We start from the raw sequence: 18,908 nt of genomic DNA on the forward strand, positions 1-18,908 counted from the left end.
CATGGCAGGCTGCCATTCTGCCACACTTCCTGCAAAAGTCAAAATTTTTTCCACGTTTCGACTTGGAAATGACATAGTGTTGGTGAAGGATAAATTGTGAAGAATTCATATGTCTGACTTCATTGCTGATTAAATATGACAAATGTTGAACTTTTATTTGAGGTAAGATTTTATGAGTTGATTTATCTTCAAGGGAACTATCATGAACACATTGCGTATGGCATAAGGTGTTACTTTAACATAAACTTAATTTGAAAGAACTGTGTTAGCAAATTACTCTTTAAAAGAAAGCTAACAGAACCTTTCTCTAACAGAAAAACATTTCTCATATTACTTTCTGATCATAGATGTTGAAATTACAAAAATAAGGAGCAAAATGTCAGTAGCAGAGGACAGAGAACAGAATCTCTTCCTCAGCCTCTCATTAAAACTAAATATGTTTTTGCTATTATTTCTTCACTGATTTGTATTACAGTATCACTTAGGTGAAAGATAGTAAAAACATATAATTAGAGAAAACTCCTTCCCCATAAATCTTGCAGTTTGGAGAGGAAAAATACACTGAAGCTGGATTAGATAATCTAGTAGTCTGGAATTTAGGCCTTTATTTTGCTGAGGTTATCTCATCTGTGGCAGATATTGCATGGTCTTTCTTGTGTCAAGGCCTTTGGCTAGTTTAGACTAATGTGTGATTTCATTTATAGAGGTCTACAAATTCTCTGAGGATATTAAAATTTAATATTGTTGCCATATTTTTTTTAACTTTTACTGAAAATCAAGTGTGCAGTTTGTATGCGGTTTATAAGGCATGCAATTTGCTTTTCTTCTGCACTTTGAAGGGATGTGATCGTATATTTCATATGCTTCTGCAAACTCCAGCAGAAGTGTGGATGGGAGAGGGTGATGTTGTGTTCTCATCAAAGTCATTTGATAGTAAAAGACGTGAGTGTGGGAGAGCGGGTGACTGAGAACAGAGCCCCTGCAGGAAGCTGTTCATCTTTTTCATTGGTCCAGCTGTGCAGCCACACCAAACTAGAAAATTAAGGGCTTGAGAAGTGCGATACAGCTGAAAGTAACACGTGAAATGAGGTGTGATAGTGTGGGAGAAGGACGAGTGCATTTTACTTTCCGTGTCTGGTTCACCACCTCCCGTGTCTTACAAAATTAGTGTTTTTCATGCCTGTCAGCCAATCCTGTTGCTTCTTAGGTGTGGAGCTAATTTCAGGCTTCTCTTTGCAAACCGAGGTACTGTGGCTTACAGGTGCTATCTCAGCATTTTCAGGGCACAACTTTGCAGCTCACCTTAACAAAAGTTAACTCAGAATTGTACAGTGTCTATTTTTACGGACTGATTTACTTAATGTGGTAAGAATTTCAGGTGTCACAAATCCAGGCACCAGTGCACCATTAATGCTGAGAAGATTTTATTTTGCTAAGCAATTTTATCTGGAATTTGAACAGTCTTCCCACCTTTTGCATGTATGGGTATTTCTAACTCATTCAGTCGCATTCCTCTGTGTAGCAACTCTTTTCCATTGCTGTACCTAACAGAGATTTCTCTTCTCTTCTCTTCTCTTCTCTTCTCTTCTCTTCTCTTCTCTTCTCTTCTCTTCTCTTCTCTTCTCTTCTCTTCTCTTCTCTTCTCTTCTCTTCTCTTCTCTTCTCTTCTCTTCTCTTCTCTTCTCTTTTTTTTCATATCAGATAAGAGCAGCAGCACTGGGAAGCAAGTATTGATGTAGGTATGTGGCTTTTGTAACACTGGAGCCATCACTCCTTTCCTTTTTCTGGAAAACCAGCTTTGCTGCATACAGGAGTTCAAGTCTGACGCTGGACTAGGTTTCAACCAGTTTGGATAAAGTGAGGGCTGCCTAGAAGCTTTTCACAGAACTATAATCCATCTGAGGAACAAACAGCCTTCTTGATATTCAAAATATTAGCTGGAATATATACTACTCTTCTGATTAAACTATGTCAGTGCAGTTCCTTGCTCTGGCTAAGAGGCAAAACAGAAATGCCAGAATTCAGATCCAGTATTACCCAGAATATGTTGGAGTCGGTTTCATATCTAGCTTTGGCTTCTCGTGAAGCTTTGTGCAAGTCATTTAATCTATTTCTTGGTATACTCTTGGTCTGTAAAATGGAGAAAATATGTGATGCTTGTGCAGGGAAATGGGGGGAATACATTCACTTATGTATCGAGGATTTCCAAAGACATTTAACCAATTTAGATACCCGGATCCCTTTCAAAGTCAGTGGGATCTGGATGCTTGTCTGTGAGGCTGATCTCAGGCAGCTGTGACAAGGCCTGCTGTGGCACCTTGCCACTGCCTCGAAACGCGCACGTTTCAGAGAGAAAGATGAGTGTGGATGAGTAAAAACTCTCTGGCATCTCAGTTCCCTCTGTGTACGAAGTGCAGTTTGCCTTCCCCTGAGGGTAGGTGGCTCTTTTTGTCCTGTGCTGTTGTGTACATTTGTGAAAGGTAAGTGTGAATTGCCTGGAATCAAATATACATGTGTGACTAGCACAGCTTTCTAACAGGCAGGTCAGCTTCAGCAGACTGGATGTGTAAGCTGTTACTATGCCCTAGTTTTAATTTTGCAGTCAGTATTTCTTTATAGCATTTAGCAGCAGGGTTTCAGAAGGTATTTTGAGTGCTTCTGAGGCTTATGCCCTCAGTTAAGAGGACAGAGTGTACTCCTGATTTCAGAATGCACTTACACCTTCAAGGCAGACATCCGTATAGGGAGCCCTTTTTGAAAACCTTAACCTAGTGCTTCCAGCAAAACCTCTTGGTTTAAGAATGGAGTGTGACAGTGTCGTGGGTTTTCAGCCCAACAAAAATGAGGCATCTCAGAAATGCTGCAGTGGAGGGGGACCTCAGAGGAACAGATTTGTTGGCAGAGCTCTTGCTAGTGACTGTTCTGCTTTTTAGAATCCATAAGTATCAGGATCAGCAGACATTTAAAAAAGTAATTTGGTTTCATAAGTATCTTCTGAACTCTGAGTTTGCTTTTCTTTCTTTTTCTCTTTTGAGAAAAAGTTATTAATACTAGAACAGGAGCAACATTTCTTATTAATTCTGTGGGAGGTGAACTTGGCAGGCAACCCACCCAGTTGACCTGTTAATCATTCTGCAGAGACTCAACTTTTCTGGTGAATATCTGCACGATAATGCTAAGGAATATATGTCAGAGCATTTTATTTCCTTTGAATGTTAAATTTACTTAGTGCTAGTCTGTGTGCTGCCACATGGAAAGCAGAAGAAAAATAACAGTAGAGATTTTCCTTTCTGTGAGATTATAAAGGGTTATCCTCTCACCCCTTTTAGCAAATACATGCGGTTGGAAGGCATCAAAATTCTGGAAGAGGCTGGAAGATGATACAACCGAAAGCTGACACAGAAAAGTCTATATCCCTGCATGCTCCCAAACTGTTCTCGATGGGAGTTTCACCACATCAGGGAAGAGCTCAGCTCTGGGAGGGAGATGGAGGGAGCACTGCTGCTCTGAGTCCTTGAGGTATCTCTTTTAAGTGGCTGCAGAACAATACAAAGCATTTCCTCTGGGTAATAAACCAACACATAACTTGCAATATATACTCATTTTAAATTATATGTAACTTGGGGATTCTTTTTATTAATCGGTTCAAGTTCTCTTTCCCTGCAAGCCCAAAGCCCCGAGAAATTAGTTCCTGCTCATTCACGATTTACTGTGCTTTAGGGGCTATTAAAATTTGGAAGACTGCTAACACCAAAAGTGATAAAGGCCCCAAATAAACTGCTCGATACAAAGAAAAACAAATACCCTTCTCCGCCCCCATCCAGAGCAGCCTAGGGTTGTTCAGTTAATGTGCTTATGTCACTCAAGAAACCTCAGCACTCTGTTTTGCCAACAATAGGCTCAGTGTGTACGGGGCTGTGGGCCTCCTTGGCACCACAGCTGCAGGTCATAAATACAGTTCTGCAGATTAAAATATTAAAGTGCCCCTCTTTGGAGGCTGCAGAACAACGCCTGGGGTATTGCCCCCTGCCTCCGAGGCAGCCCAGCCGCTGCAGGGCTGTCAGGTGACTGCATGGAGCACACTCAAAGAGGTTCCCACATGTGGATTAGCTCTTCTCAGAAATGACATTCCTGCCATTTCCTGTGTTAGCCAGCGAGTGTTTTGTACGCCCAAGTTCCATTTCCTGCAGAAGGCTCCTTAAAGGTGGTTAAAGTGGTTCACTGAATGTGAAATCAGCGTGCCTAAGATGAAGTATAGGTACATGCTTTAAGGGAAGCACTAGTTGCTTTGTGCAGGACAAGTTACAGCTGGAGCGCCAACCTGTCCTCCTGTCTTTCCATGTATTTGTAAAATAGTAACAAAGAAAAAGGGGCATTTGGAAAAAATTACTTGCATCAGTGGAAAGGAGAGGGGGGAGGAATATACTTACGTGGGTCCTACTCAATGCCTTGCTAGTACTTCCAGACTCCTTATTTATTACCTTTTGTCCCATTTTACGTAGAGAAGTTTTGCTTTCCAGCTCCCTTACGCTTGGAAAAAATGTGCCTCTCACTGTAATGTTTGACAGCACTTTAAACAGTGAACTGTGGTTGCAGAAATTTTCACTTCTAGAATCAGTGATTAGAGTGTGTCAGAATTTTAGGCCTTGGTCCTTTATGCTCATGTTCATCAATCATTTTTCAAATGTGTATCTTTAAGAGAGAACAGGCTTTTACCACGTAAATTCATTCTCTGCAAAAAAACCAACCAAACAAACAAAACACTGAAGCAAGAAAAGCGTAATTGATTGAGCCTGCCTGTGCTTTTCTCAAATCTAAGGAGAGCTTTTGGTTCATCATTTTGTCAGCAAATTGTGGCTGAGTTATTAATTATCTGTCTCAGTTATTAAGTACCTGGAATTTATAAATCTTTCAGGAAGGCATTTAATATACAAATCTTTGAATGTTGCTGGAACTCCTGACTGGTGTCTTTAAGTAAGCTGTGGATGCTAAGAAGCATGTCATCCTGATGATGAGGGAATTAAGCCTGTTAGAGTAGATAGCTTGATTGTAAAATAGCTTCTTTGGCACTTGTTGCCTGAGGAACAAGGGTCAGATTCTTTCCTTGTGCTTGAGACTCATTGAAACTTGTGTGGTCTGACTGCAGTGGGTTTATGGAGCCTGTTACAGTTCTGTTGGTAGGTGTGCAGAATGGCTTTTGGGCACAGGTTGAATAGTTGCTGCTACCTGGTAAATTCCTTGCTGCTTTAAAGGGGAGGGTGCAAAACCAGTGGAGGGGACTTTAGCCTTCAGATTGTGGCACTGCAGTTTATTAAGGAGGACATCTGCCTATTCTTCACTAAAACTTAAGACTGTTTGCAGGAAACTGTAGTAGTTATTGAACTTAGCACTAATTCAGAATCAGATCTCACCCTTTGTGGCATTAGAATGTAACTGGTGCGTGTGCATTTATAGCACAAAATTAATGAAAACTGAGGGGTTTCAGAGTAACTGGCAGTGTACCAACAGTCACTGTCCAAGTACTTGAGCCTACTCTGCTGCTATGTCCTAATCTCTTCTACAGCGACATATCTTATTATAAAGAAGGCAGTTCTTTGTCTTTAATATCATCTCCTCATTTAGAAGGTCTGCAGAGATAACAGTTCTGTCTTTTTCAATAGTGGCTTTGTGAGGACATCTAAATTTCGTGAGTAGAACTATATGAAACTGAAAAGTTTTGTAACAACAAGAAAAAAAATCCTGTGAATGAGAGAAAACTTTCTAATGGTACCTGTAAGGAGAAGACTAAAAAATGGAACGTGTATGTATAGGTCATGTAACTCTGAAGTTGAATATAGCTGCTACTTAACAGCTCTTCTTCCTATAACTGCAGTTTGTCCTTTCTTTCTTGCCTTCCACCAAACATTTTTCTTTCTTCTGCTTTAATTAGCAGGAAAGTTTAAAAGAGGATATATATACACACATATATTTCTCTGAAGGTAGATGGCTTTGCAGCATTCCCTTAAAGCTAGTAATGATTGAAAGTTAACAGTGACATAACATTCATTTTAGAACAAGTGTGTATAAAAAATGTGTATTACTTTGGGTGGGATTACTCCAGATTCTTGACAAGCTTCATCCAATTAACTTCAGTTCGCATCTCCAACACGGCTGTTATTATTTATTAAAAGCCTTCTATTATGCAGGAAATGTAGCTGTGATGTAGGCCTGAAGTCCAGCTGGCTTCTGATGTTTGAAAGTTGGCCCCTGTGAGAAGGGTTTTAATTGCTAAAACACACTTCATTTGTTGTGTCAGGCAGACTGAGCATAGGTAGGCAAAGTGGTAAGGATAATTTTTTTATTTCCAGAACCAGAACAAATAATTACTTGGGGCAGATTAACAGTTTCTCGTTTTTAGGAGATACTTTGTAGTGTGCATTTTATGAAGGAGCTATTAAAATAGTTCATTGGAGTCAGAAGACCTTCCTTCGCTGCACTGCTGCCTTTTCAGACTGATTCCCTAGTGTCAGGCAAGGAATATCAGGCAGACATGGAAGAAAGTAGGATAGATTTATTTGCAGTAATGTCTATTAGGGAAAAGCTCCTTCATTTTCCAGGAGGAAAAGAAAATCAGACACACACTTCCTTCATAAAAAAAGTTGCTTGTTTGTTTGCTTGCTTGCTTTTGTTTGTTTGGTTGGTTGATTTTTGCCATCTTGGGACCTGAATGAAATCTTTATTCCCAGTTGGCAATATGTTACACAGCATACCTTTTGTAATGGAATGTGTAAGGGATTAATAATATTGTGAGTTTATTAACAGCAGTAATAAATTATTTTACAACTCTTAGGGATTCTCAGTAATTTCACTAACTTGAATTTAGAAGTATCTGAACAGTGTAAATGAATTATAAGACAATACTAAATAGAGATGTTTGCTCACAAGTTAACTTGTAGCTCTTAAACTATCAGTTGTTTACTGGTTTGGACCAATGAAGTGCTAAAAGCTAAATACTGTGAAATGTTAAACTTTGATGAAAGATATGAGGAAAGAAACATGTTTCTTTTGCCAACACTGTGGTCAACAGCAGTGCCCTGACCTGATTACTTAAGCTGATGTTTTTCCTAAATCTGTCATGAATCAGTAATTATCAAGTTTTGCAATACTCAATGATTCTCTTGTGAATAGCAAAAAGATTTGTTATTGTAGGTTGGTATTTTCTAAAAGAAGTGTTCAGCTCTTGCATCTGCAAGCTCTATACAGTATGTTTTGCTTTTTTGCCTGGAGAGCTGTGGAATGCCACAACAAATCTCTTGAAGAGTTACACAAAAAGTGAGGAAAATTCAATGTGGCCTAATCTGCAAGTCGCCCCTCTGGTGTCTTTTAAAATGAACTTTCATGTCAGTGTGTTTTTCCATTCATGGTTGGAAGATAGCCAGTTCAAGTACTCAGTTGTAGGGCTTGACTTGTAGGGCTTGTAATAGGAAAAGGAACTTGTACAATGTATTATTGTTAGCAGGGTGTTCTCATCATATTTTAATATGGTACTTCCAGAAAAATTCCCCTTTTCTGTCGCACCAAGTGCTGCGCAGCAGTGTGAGGTGTGTTGTGGAAGGGATCAGAGGAAGGATTTGGTCCCTGAATGAGGCTGGAAATTCAATCCATGCTTCCCTTGAGTGTGGTGGCATAACTCTTAACAGCTGGCTTTGAAGCCCCAGTAATCCTCGCAGCTCATGGCTGAGTTTTCTGAGGAATAAAGGACCAAAATTAGGGGAACTTCTCAGTTAACGGGAACAAGAGATGCGGTAACATGATACGTTGTTTGTTGAGTCATTTGAAAAGGATGGGATGGCAAAACCTCTGTGGGGCTTATTGAAAGGACGCTTTTGGTTTATGTCCATGCAGATCTGTGGTTAGAGCCCCGTGGAAATCAGACGTCACCTCAAGCTGCGTGTGGAGCTGCTGCCGTCCCCTGAAGCCTGTATAAGGAATGCAGCTGAGGATGAGGTAAGTGGGACTGCGCTCCTCTTGTGGGAGAGCTCCTGTGGTCTGACTGACAGCAGTCACTTGTTGGCTCAGGCTAGATGAGCCTTAAAGAGGAGAACATACAAGCAGGCAAATATACAAGCAAATCTTAAATGTCCTAAATGTTGGTTTGAGGGCATGGTCTGACACTGGTGGAGATTTATACAGATGACAGGGCACTTGATAGCAGTAAAAAGAAAAAGAAAAAAAAAAAAGAGGAAACTTGAACCAGCCAGTTCTTTGCTGGTGAAAATTGCTTAACATAGATTTGTGGTTTTAAGTAAACGTGCACATTAAAAGAATGCTGACCTTTAAAAACATGGTTTTCAATAAATTGTTATTGTTGCTTTTAAAGCATATGGACTTACAAGCAGCAGAAAAATACCATAAGCCTATGAGATAGGGAATGCACCATGGAAACAAACTGAACCCTGGCAAAGTAAAGAGATGTTTCCTGAATGGTGCTCTCCATTAAAAAGTCAACTCAGCATAGTTCCTTCAGAAATCTGTGTATAAGGGTACTACGTACTTCCTAAGTCGCGCTGTGTGATAAACCGGCGATTCAAATGGCAACCACTGTGTTTTGCTTTAAAACAAAGAAGATTTTTATAAGATTCTTGAGCCAAAGTTATATGTTGTGCATCCATTGCTTAGGAATGCAACAAAATTAATTCTTTGAGCTAATGAAAAGATCAAGAAATGTACAGCTGCCCTCTAGTGGTAAAATAGCAGCATGAGGTGTGTTTGTCTCTTCACAGTGGTGGAGAAGCCGAATGTTTACTGGAAGGTGAACAAAAATGTGCAAATATTTTTAGAGGAATTCTGTAGTCACAGTTCAAATGTCAGACCAGCAGTGGAGAAGATGGAACATTAGACAATAGAGCACAGGCATTGTGTTCTCTGGGGCGGAGGTCTTTCACAATTCTCACTCTATAGGATGTACAGAAGAGCTCCACAAACTTTATATCCGGAGCTTGTTCCAAAAATTCCCAATGTGTTAAAGAAGTTTGGATTTGTATATTTGCTTCAGCTCATTTTAGGACGAGAGATCTTCTCTGAAACTGGGATATAGCTTCATACTTGAACTTTCCCTTGTTTGGAATTGTTGAAATTGATGGCTTTGTCCTAGTTATTCTCTGCTAGATGAAACAACTCTTTCCTGAATGCTGTGCTGATCCTCTTCACCTCTAGTTTGCACAGAATTCTGCTCTGGTTCATGAAGTGAAGAAAAATGAGCCAAAATTCTGAATCCTCTGAACAGACTTACCTTACAAACAAAGGCAATGCCTTTTTGGGGAGTGCCAGCATATTCTAACATAATATATGCAATTAAACTCATTTTCCTCTTGTTTAAAATGGGCTAATAACTAGCACTCCCCCATTTAAGTCAATTTACTTATTTAAAATTACATGAAAGAGAAAAGAATTAGAGAAAGTTATGTAAGTGTTGTGGCAAGCTGTTATGTACAACTGTTATGTCCTTTGTGAGGCTTCATTTGGTGCTTTGTCAAAGAAATTAACTTGCCCTCTGTGGATACAGTTATTTGGGAAAGTGTTTGAATTTCTGTAATCACTGCAAAGATAGCTTTCCATGTGATGTTAGAAACTAGACTGGTTAACAAAGATTAAACTTTTCTGTCCTGATGTTGTATTTTCTGAAGCTGCTGCTGTGTGATCATCTTCTCTGCTAAATGTGATTTCTGTTGCAATTTGGTTAAACAGAAAATTGAGCAGGATGAATTCAGGAAAAACATCTCAACCTGTCAAGATCAGGAATCCTAAATCCAATTATTTGTCTTAAGGTTCAGGTCCTGAATAACAGACTGTTTCAGGTTCACAGAGACTACGGCGCAAGAGAATTTGGCAGTGGCTCCATTGCTCCAGTGTATTTTCTGAGATGACTGTTTGTGTGTGTGTATGTATAAGACACGGAGGAGAAGGTCAGGAAAGGCTCTTGTGCAGAAGTTTCTTTGTATGTATTAATATCAGTGTGGATAAAAGAAGAAGTAAAGAGAATATTGATCGCAAACAGTTTCAATCAATGTTTACTGCCTGTGCAGAGTCTTTGAAAGATTAAAACGAGAGGGGAGACTTATGCCCAGGGAAGCCAATGTAATAAGCAGAGTCTAAAGAGTGTTGATGAATCAGTTTTTCCTTTATCCACGCTTATCGGGTACATCTCCCTCCTATTCATGTTTCTTACAACCTCTTTTGTTTTCCTCTTAATGAATCCAATGCTTCTTAGAAGGCAAAAATCAATTTCTCTGGGTGCAGAAGTCCTGGAATTATGGACAGACCTCTGAACACACGTACATGCTGAAAAACGTGCACACATGCATATACACATAGAACACATGCTGCTGTTTAGGGCCTTTCTGGTAGCATCTGCTATATTTCTCTGCATGGGTTCTGTAGAGGCTTCTCTGTGCCACACTATGTAAAAGCAGGTTTGGAGAAACCGAAGGAACAGGTAGCTCGGTGGGGCCACTCCTTCTGACATGATATGATCCAGAATTAGTAAAGGTGATGGTGATTCAGGTTGTCTGTGGGATTAGCAGCTAGAGGGAGTCCCTTGTAACGTGAGTGTGGTGTACCTGCATAACTGGGGAGTCAGCGGTTGGTGCTGGAGGGCCATAAAGATCTCTCTCCAGACAATCCTGGTCTTGTCTAAATTGCTGTAAATGAGGCAAAGTCTTCTCTTCCTGTGGGGACTGATGTGGGCAAATCTGTGTGACTCTTCCCCCCAGAAGAATGTTACCTTGTTTTTATTGTAAGAGTGGACATCTTGGCTCAGAATTAGTCAGCTCCAGAGGTCAGAGTGTTCTTTGATCTGTCCTGAATCTAAACGAAGAGGCTGGCTGTATCTAACACTGATTTTTGATGTGGAGACATGCAGATGCTCCACTGAAGCGGCTTAGTGATTTCATAGAGACTTTAAGGTAGGCATGGGATAGAAACTCCTAGGGATAGCTAAGTCCAGTTAGACTCTGTGGTGTGGTCAGGGAGTAGAATATCTGTTAAGTCATTGGCAGTAATATTCATATACATGTCATATTCTTAAAATAACATCGTGAGTCTTCAAAATTTATCAGACCCCTGTGCTTAGGAGATAGGCCCAACCACCTGACAGCTGATGCTAGTATGTATGCTTCCTTAGAAACAACACCAATGTAAACAGTGTGATGATGATTTGATAGTGTTCTGTTACCTCTGGCCCTTTGTTTGGGGTATTTTGTTTCCCATTTGCAGTGCAACATATCCAGAGGTAGGTCCTGTTTTCCTTGCTTTTCCCATCTGTCCCATCACTTATGCCCACTTCTCTCCCCAGGGATCACTGTTCTCCCCTGCTACCGTGGTTCAGTGCTCCTCATTGATGATCGGTAAGGATTTAGTTTGCGGTATCTCAAACAAAAGAAAACAGGTGCCAGAGGAGCAAACAACTGCTTTGTGCTCGGGAACGTCCTCACCTTTCATCAAGCCTTCCAGAACTATGCTGAGGGTGGGCCCCAAAGTGCTTCCTTGCTCCTCTGGTGCCTGTTTTCTTTTGTGTGAGATACTTGATACAGATTATGTTTTCACCAGACTACCTGTGGAGGTCAGTTTGCATGAGAACATTTACAATATCCTTCAGGCATATGGTAGAAGCTGCAGCCATTGAGATCTCTAGGGAAGTTTATATTCTTCAGTAGGTACACGGCCAAGAATATAAGATTCCCAGCAAAGACACATTTTTGTTCCGGCATTCAGCAGGGAGTATAACCTCTGCAGTGGTCCTCCCTGTAGTTCCAACAGTGAAAAAACTGTAACCATCATGAACTGCAATATGTTTTCTGAAAAGGCTTGGCAAATTTCCATGAACACTAGGTATCTGTCTAAATAAATTTGCAAGTTCCTCCAGCTGCCCTGGGGAGCTTGTAAGTTCCTTGAAACTTACTCCTGTCCTCATGGCAGTTACAAGATGTGACAGCTTTGCCAGCAGAGCTGGTAAATTCCAAGAACCCTAGATACTGGATTCAAAGAAATTACAACCCTGCTGGCCACAGTGGTCAAGCTAAAAATGTTTTTGTGTTTCGTGATCCTTAGCTGTTTCTACATGTAGTTCACAAGTTGCATTTGTGCATCTACGTAAAAGACTTTGGCAACAAAAAGCTGGAGTTCTTGGTGGTAGCAATTTCAGCCAGTACAGTGCATCCACGGGACTTGGAGAAGTTGCAGAGCTGATTGTTTCTCAGTACAGCTTCTAAACCTAGTGGTCTCTGGAAAGAATGTTTCTGAGGCTGTCCTCCAGTTGGTTTAGCAGAGGAGATGCTACTCTCATGGTCCTCAGAATTCAGGGATGGGATATAATCAGTCACATCATTAAATGACCTTGTACTTTGTGTGGAGCCTAAAATTAGTGATTCGTGGAGATAACATATTCTGCCTCTCAGCTGGCAAGTTTGGAAGCCTCTCTCTGTCTTGATTTGAAGGAAGATTGGAATTAGGAAAGTCCAGTTTTCACTGAATGAGAATACAAATTCTTTGACCCTTCTATGGGAATTTTTAGCTGAGAAGAGGTTTCTACTTTTTGTCAGAAAGTTTTCCTTTGGTGCAAGACCAGACAATCTGTATTCAGATGGTAAGGAGGGGGATGTTTAGATTTAGAAAATTAGGGTAAATTGGGTAAAAACTGAATTTTACAGTGATTTTTTTTTTACAGTCTAACACTAGAATTTTGTCTCACAGAACTTAGAAGTTCCCTACAGGCTTTAGTACTGCATTTAGAAAGAAGTAACACTCTAAATTTATTATATCTGACATTTGAAGAACATCTAGCAAAAGAAATAAAAATATTCCAAATTTTTCTTATGACCAGCATGCATTGTATTACAGTGACCGTTTGGATCAAGGGATCACGTATATTCTTGACATCTTTTCCCTTCATATTCTGTAGAAACCATGAAGAGGTAGAAACAACTGTGGTTTTTTTTTTGTTTTTTTTCCTGTAAAGTGTGTAATAATTTGCAAGTTGAATCCTACACCTTCATGATGTTTGGAGGCTGGACTTCACAACTTAAAAATTCTTTCAACATTATTTTTTATTTGTGTAGTGATAAACATAAGTGTTCATAAGTAGCATAAATTGATATGAACCAGTAGAAAATATTATATATAGAAATTATATGGCTGTCAGAATTGGTTGGGAAAAAAAGAGAAGATTATTGAAGGAGCAGGAAAAGTTTTTCAAAATGGGATATTATTTATATCTGAAAAACACCTTCCAGAGTCCAAGGCTTTTGACCCAGTAACCATCCCTTTTTTTTCACTGGAATAACATTCCTATTACTTAATACACAAAATGCTGTGATGTGTCTCTCCATCTTGCAGCACCTGCTGTGCCCAAGAAAAAAGTAATGTCCTATGTTATCAAAATTGCTTTCTTCTATTTTAGTAAATGTAGTAGAAAAAATGAATTCTGTAGTCCTGTTTGATAGTATGTGCTTACTGGGCAAATGATGCTTTCTGAATATAGGTGGGTGCCTGACAAAACACAGCTGCAGAACTGGAGTCTAAACATACTGTTTTGTATTTATTGTTGACTACATAAGGTGTGTGCCACAGTATGTTTATGCTTCACATTGCCAACTGTGCAAAGGGGCTGTTGCAGCTATGTACATCCACATCCACACGTTAACATATGCACGTTATTACCTAAAACTTTGCCTATGTCATCAGGCAAACAGCAGTAAAGATAGAAAAGAAGATTGCTCATTGGATCTGTGTTTTCAGTGTCTTCTTGCTGTTCTTCTTGCAAGTAAGAGCAGCATGGCTGTGGGGGTGTTGCAGTATTGTGGGGAGGTCAAAGAAAATGATTGATCTTAGAGGAATGCCTTCTTCATAAAGTTCCGTTCTCTCTTAGCTGAAACATAGGTTGTTAATCTTTCCTCTTCTGTAAATAAGGGAGCATGGTAATGTATCTTTGTGTCAGAGCAGGTTTTTTTGTGTGTCCATAGTCTCTGTCATTCTAGCTCTGTGCATTAGACTAGTTCGGGTGTGTGCCAACGTAATCTTCTGTGGCCATCTTCTCTTCTGATGTGACTCCTTCTTCAAAATGTTGTGGGCAGTCATCTTCTGGGTGGCTGCTCTATGTGTGTTGTTCCCATTATATTAGTAGTAAAGCCAACTGTCAGTTGTGAATCTTCGTGTCCCCCCCCTCGCTTCCCCAGTTTTGATTGGCAAATCTTCCTCTCCTTCATAATTAGTGATTGAATAGGGTTTGCTGGAAGGAGTGAGAGAGCAGATCTCCAGTGGTTTGAAAATTGGACTTGATGTGTATGACACTAAAATCAATTTTGTCAAAGCTATTGATGAATAAAACTTTACTGATGTTTTTCCTTTTTTGATTAAAGTTAACTCTTCCTGTACAAGCTTATTCCTCATCTTACATATATCTCAAGTATAATAGCTGTAACTGTTAAGACAGTAATTAAACTTCAAAGCTGTATTATTAAAGGCTCAGCAAGAACACCCCAAAGCAAAAGAATTTGCAGTTAAGACTATACAAATCCATCCTTAACTAGTCCACAGTGAGTAGGGATTATGTGGCACAGTAATAGCATTTGCTGTAAAGAGGATCCCTGCAAAATCTAGACAATGGACTGTGCGGAGTACAGAATCTGGCGGAATGTTCCAGGATTATGATTTGGGGATTTTCTTTATTTCTTTTAATAGACATGGCTTTGCCTTAAAGGGTGTAGCTGAAATTCACTTTAGATAAGCAGGACTCTTCAGTCCAGAATTTTGCCTTGACAGTCATCTGTAAAAAATGTTAGCTGATGTTTCATTCCAAAATAATGAACAAAAGGCTTGATTCTGCTGTTGGATCTGGGTTTATGAATCATCAAAAAGTGCATTAACCTATGTGTGTGGGTGGCTATCCACAGCGTGTGCCCCGAGCTGTTGCTCCATCAGGACTGTAGAGTCGTCCAGGAGGGTGGACAGCTTTGTGCGTCTTCCCTGTCTGTGCTGAGATATGGTCCAAGAGGGAGGTGGATTGACCAAAACTGGGGAGACCATAGACCTCCGTGCTAGTTAGTCATACCCCGCTGTCCGAAATGGGCATCTCTGGAGCACATTTCTTGGGTGTAACTCATTGCATGAGCCTGATGGAATAAATATGGCATCTAAACATCTCCAAGTATGCAGTCAGGAGAGAGGGGGACTGGTCATTTAAAACATCTCTCTACTTGCTTATATACTTGGGCAGAAACTCAAAAGATGTCTAAACTTGTCTGGGAGACTTCTTTGTGTCCTTAAAGCGGGAATTACAGATTCTCTTTTTGATGCAATGACCTGTTCCACCACGGGTATTCACCTTCTTTTCTTTCCTTGTTGCTCAGGTTTTTTTTTTCCCTATTTTTTTTTTCTTCTTTGTTCTTTCTCCCACTTCTAGGAAGAATTGTGGAATAGTATAGTAAAATTTAAACAATTTTTTTTTTTTTGGAACAACCAGTGTTATTCATGCATACTCAGCTGCCAGCTTTTCATACAAAGGAAAGCTTGAAGGAAGAAGCTCTACTGAGCAGAGGTACAAAAAGAAGTCATTCTTCAGACAGTGTGTAGTTAAGCTGGAGCTCCTTGCCTCAGTTATTAGGGATGCTGGAGCTCAAGGGGGTGCAGGACAGGTTTGTGACAAATAAATTTGTTAGGGATGCTAAATGCATGGGAACATATGTTTCAGGGAGTTCATGAGCCACAAACTGTTGGAGCCTGGAGGAGCTTTTGGGAAAGTATCCCTGTGCTTACCTTGTTCTGGCACCTTCTTTTAGTTATTGCCATGGGAATTGGATGGATCTTTGGTCTGATGACATTATGGCCATTTATATTGGACGGGAGGCCTGGCCCGGATGAGATTTTCACAGTATCACAGTATCACAGATTTCTAGGTTGGAAGAGACCTCAAGATCATCGAGTCCAACCTCCGACCTAACACTAAGTACTCCACTAAACCATATCACTAAGCTCTACATCTAAACGTCTTTTAAAGACCTCCAGGGATGGTGACTCCACCACCTCCCTGGGCAGCCCATTCCAATGCTTAATAACCCTTTCGGTAAAGAAGTACTTCCTAACATCCAACCTAAAACTCCCCTGTCGCAACTTTCGCCCATTCCCCCTCGTCCTGTCACCAGGCACGTAGGAGAACAGACCAACCCCCACCTCTTTACAGCCTCCTTTAAGGTAACTGTAGAGAGCGATAAGGTCGCCCCTGAGCCTCCTCTTCTCCAGGCTGAACAAGCCCAGCTCCCTCAGCCGCTCCTCGTAAGACTTGTTCTCCAGACCCCTCACCAGCTTGGTCGCCCTTCTCTGGACTCGCTCGAGCACGTCCATGTCCTTTCTGTGTGTGTAGAGATTCCTTGGAAATACCATCATGGAATTTATTGCCTCTCAGAAGCAGTGAGAGCAGAGTGGGAGATTCAGCATGTTAGTATTTAATTAATAACTTATCAAAAACTTCTTCCGTCTTATCTCGTCATTTTTCTCCCATATTTTGTGTCACAAATGAACGCGGTGCTCTGTGGGTAACAGACCCGGTGGAGCATTGCCTTTGCTCACTGCAGAGGCTGAACCGAGGAGTGGGTGAGAGCAATGGAAGTGCTGCTTCCCATGAGAGAGCAAAGCTTTCCCAGGGCAAGACTGGCTGGCTGCCCTCTTGGCAGTGGGAAAAAGGGACATGGGGAGAAGTACAGTTAGTGCCATTTTTTGTGGCTGTCCCTGCAGACTGATTTCGCAGTAGCTGAACTGCATCAGAAGTGTGAAAGGGGAGAATAAACCAATCATGGAATAGGAATAAGTGTCCCCCTTTTGCCTTCTTACCTGTTCCCAGTGGCTTCAGTGAGGGAGCTCAGAGGCTGGCCCTAAGCATTCAGCAGGGAGGCAAAGAAAAAGCAGAGAGGAACCCATCACTGCCTGCTGGTAGGGAGGCTGAACGAGGGCTTCTTAAACCCTCTGCCCTGTGTTTTCTTTGTGAGAAAAAGGATGTTCCCAGCTATGCGTCTTTCCGTCTGGGTATGTTTGTTCCTGTCTTTCTGCAAATCCCCCCTGGAGAATGCATGGACATTATTGGGGTTCTGGGAAGCTCAGCGGTTTGCTTTCACTGAAAAGCTGCTCCCCTCCCTCCCTGGATCAGCTGAGCTCCCGTTGGGGGGAGGCTTCTTTCATCACCCACTGAGATGAGTTGATGTCTGTAGGCTGCAGATACTCCCTAGGCTGATGTTGCGTGCCGCGACAGCAGCAGCCGTGGCTTTTCTCTGCTGCAACAAGTGTTGCCTCTTGACGCTGCCTCCCCTGAGGGATCATTAGCAGGGTGGAGGCTATTTTCTTTCCTAGAAACAGGAAGAAAAGAAGAGGATGAGATGGGAGGCCTGAAACAATCTAGAATTAGATTACACTATGAACTCAATGACATCAGCTCCCTTCAGTCTTCCCACCCATTTGCTCTCACAGCATTTCTATTTAGGCTGAGCAGGATCTGATGACACCTATAATGTTGTGCTAATTCCTTGGTGGTTAATTGGGTCCAAAGCAAAGGCCCAGAGCTGCCAGCCCCACTCCCTGTACTGTGGAGCCCATAGTTTAATTAAGTGCATGTTGCACTGCACAGGCAACTGGATCTAACAGGCCCAAAAGCACTGGACTGCAGAGAACTTCAACTATTGTCAAGGGACAGAATCATCTTGAAATCTAGTAAATTAAAATCAAACCTAAAAGTAGTAATAAGGTTTGCAGCTTTCGTTGTAAGAGATCTCTGTCTCTCTTGCCCCACTTCCCTCCTTTGTGCCTAGATAGCCACAAAGCTGTTAGGTTCACAGAATACATTCACCTTTAGTGTAACTGAAGGTCAGCGCTCATTATTTTTTTTTTTTTTGTTAAAGACAGACCAAAGAAAAGTAAAAGTAAAACGGCTCCTGTAGAATGACGAAAACTAGCTCTGTGCTTTATGGCTATAATCATTTCTGAGAAGGATGTACTTTTGTTGGCTAGGATTGACCTGGCCTCTGTCTAAATGGGAGTCCTGTGCTTTGAGAGGGGAGGACTGCAACTGTATGCCGTGAGACCAGAGGGCAAGTGGCACCAGCCAGTGCTAACTGCAGAGCACTCAACCCTATTTAACTTACGGAGTAAATCTGTCCACACATTGCCAGCTGGCCAGGTCGTAACATCTCTTGCATCCAGGCCCCTGCAGAAATAAGAATGTGGAATCAAAGAACATGATTAGTGGGACTCTTCTCTTCTCTTCTCTTCTCTTCTCTTCTCTTCTCTTCTCTTCTCTTCTCTTCTCTTCTCTTCTCTTCTCTTCTCTTCTCTTCTCTTCTCTTCTCTTCTCTTCTCTCATAAAATACTTTAGTACATAAATAACTATTTGCTATTACTATTAATTATTTAATCCTTTTATTGCTAGCTCCTTTCTTCCACAGTTATTCATCACATTTTGTGTATATGTGGCCTGTGGGACTATGCCACTCAGTCATGCATGATGTGATACATTTTTGGCATTAGAAAAGGTCAGAATAAATAAAATAACAAATTTCCCCTTGAATGAAAGTGTTTTTAAAAAGATAGCCAGGCAAAAGTAGAGAAAAAAAAAGTGGAAGGCCAGTGTTTCTAAGTCTTGACAGGCATGAAATATTTTCCCAGGAAGGGAAAGAAAAGGCTAAGAAACTCTTTGGTTTCTTTCAAACTGTTCCATCAGAATCTCAGTGCCAGCTGGAGACAGCGTGGATCCCCACATGCAGGAACCTGGGATTTGCTTGGAGGGAGGGAATTGTAGGTCACAGTTTAATCTCATCACAGATGCAAACCAACACAGGTGCTGTTGATGATTCCCCAGAGGGGCTGGAATAAATTCAGTGTCACTGCATAAA

At 41.0% G+C, this 18,908-nt stretch overlaps 1 protein-coding gene across 7 annotated transcripts in view; it reads left to right on the top strand.

Moving 5' to 3' along the window:
• The window catches only part of CCDC85A (coiled-coil domain containing 85A), a 217,413-nt gene that overhangs the window by 38,511 nt on the left and 159,994 nt on the right, over nt 1-18,908 (top strand). For 6 of the 7 annotated variants that reach the window (XM_083832381.1, XM_083832380.1, XM_083832378.1 and 3 more), the window contains one exon: nt 7,885-7,986. The gene's annotated coding sequence lies outside the window, so the exon portion shown is untranslated. Of the gene's footprint in view, nt 1-7,296; nt 7,312-7,884; nt 7,987-18,908 lie in introns of those variants that run through there. The other variant, XM_083832371.1, reaches the window with a different exon arrangement.

This window comes from Anser anser (genome assembly GCF_964211835.1).
Source record: "Anser anser genome assembly, chromosome: 3".
Taxonomy (NCBI): domain Eukaryota; kingdom Metazoa; phylum Chordata; class Aves; order Anseriformes; family Anatidae; genus Anser; species Anser anser.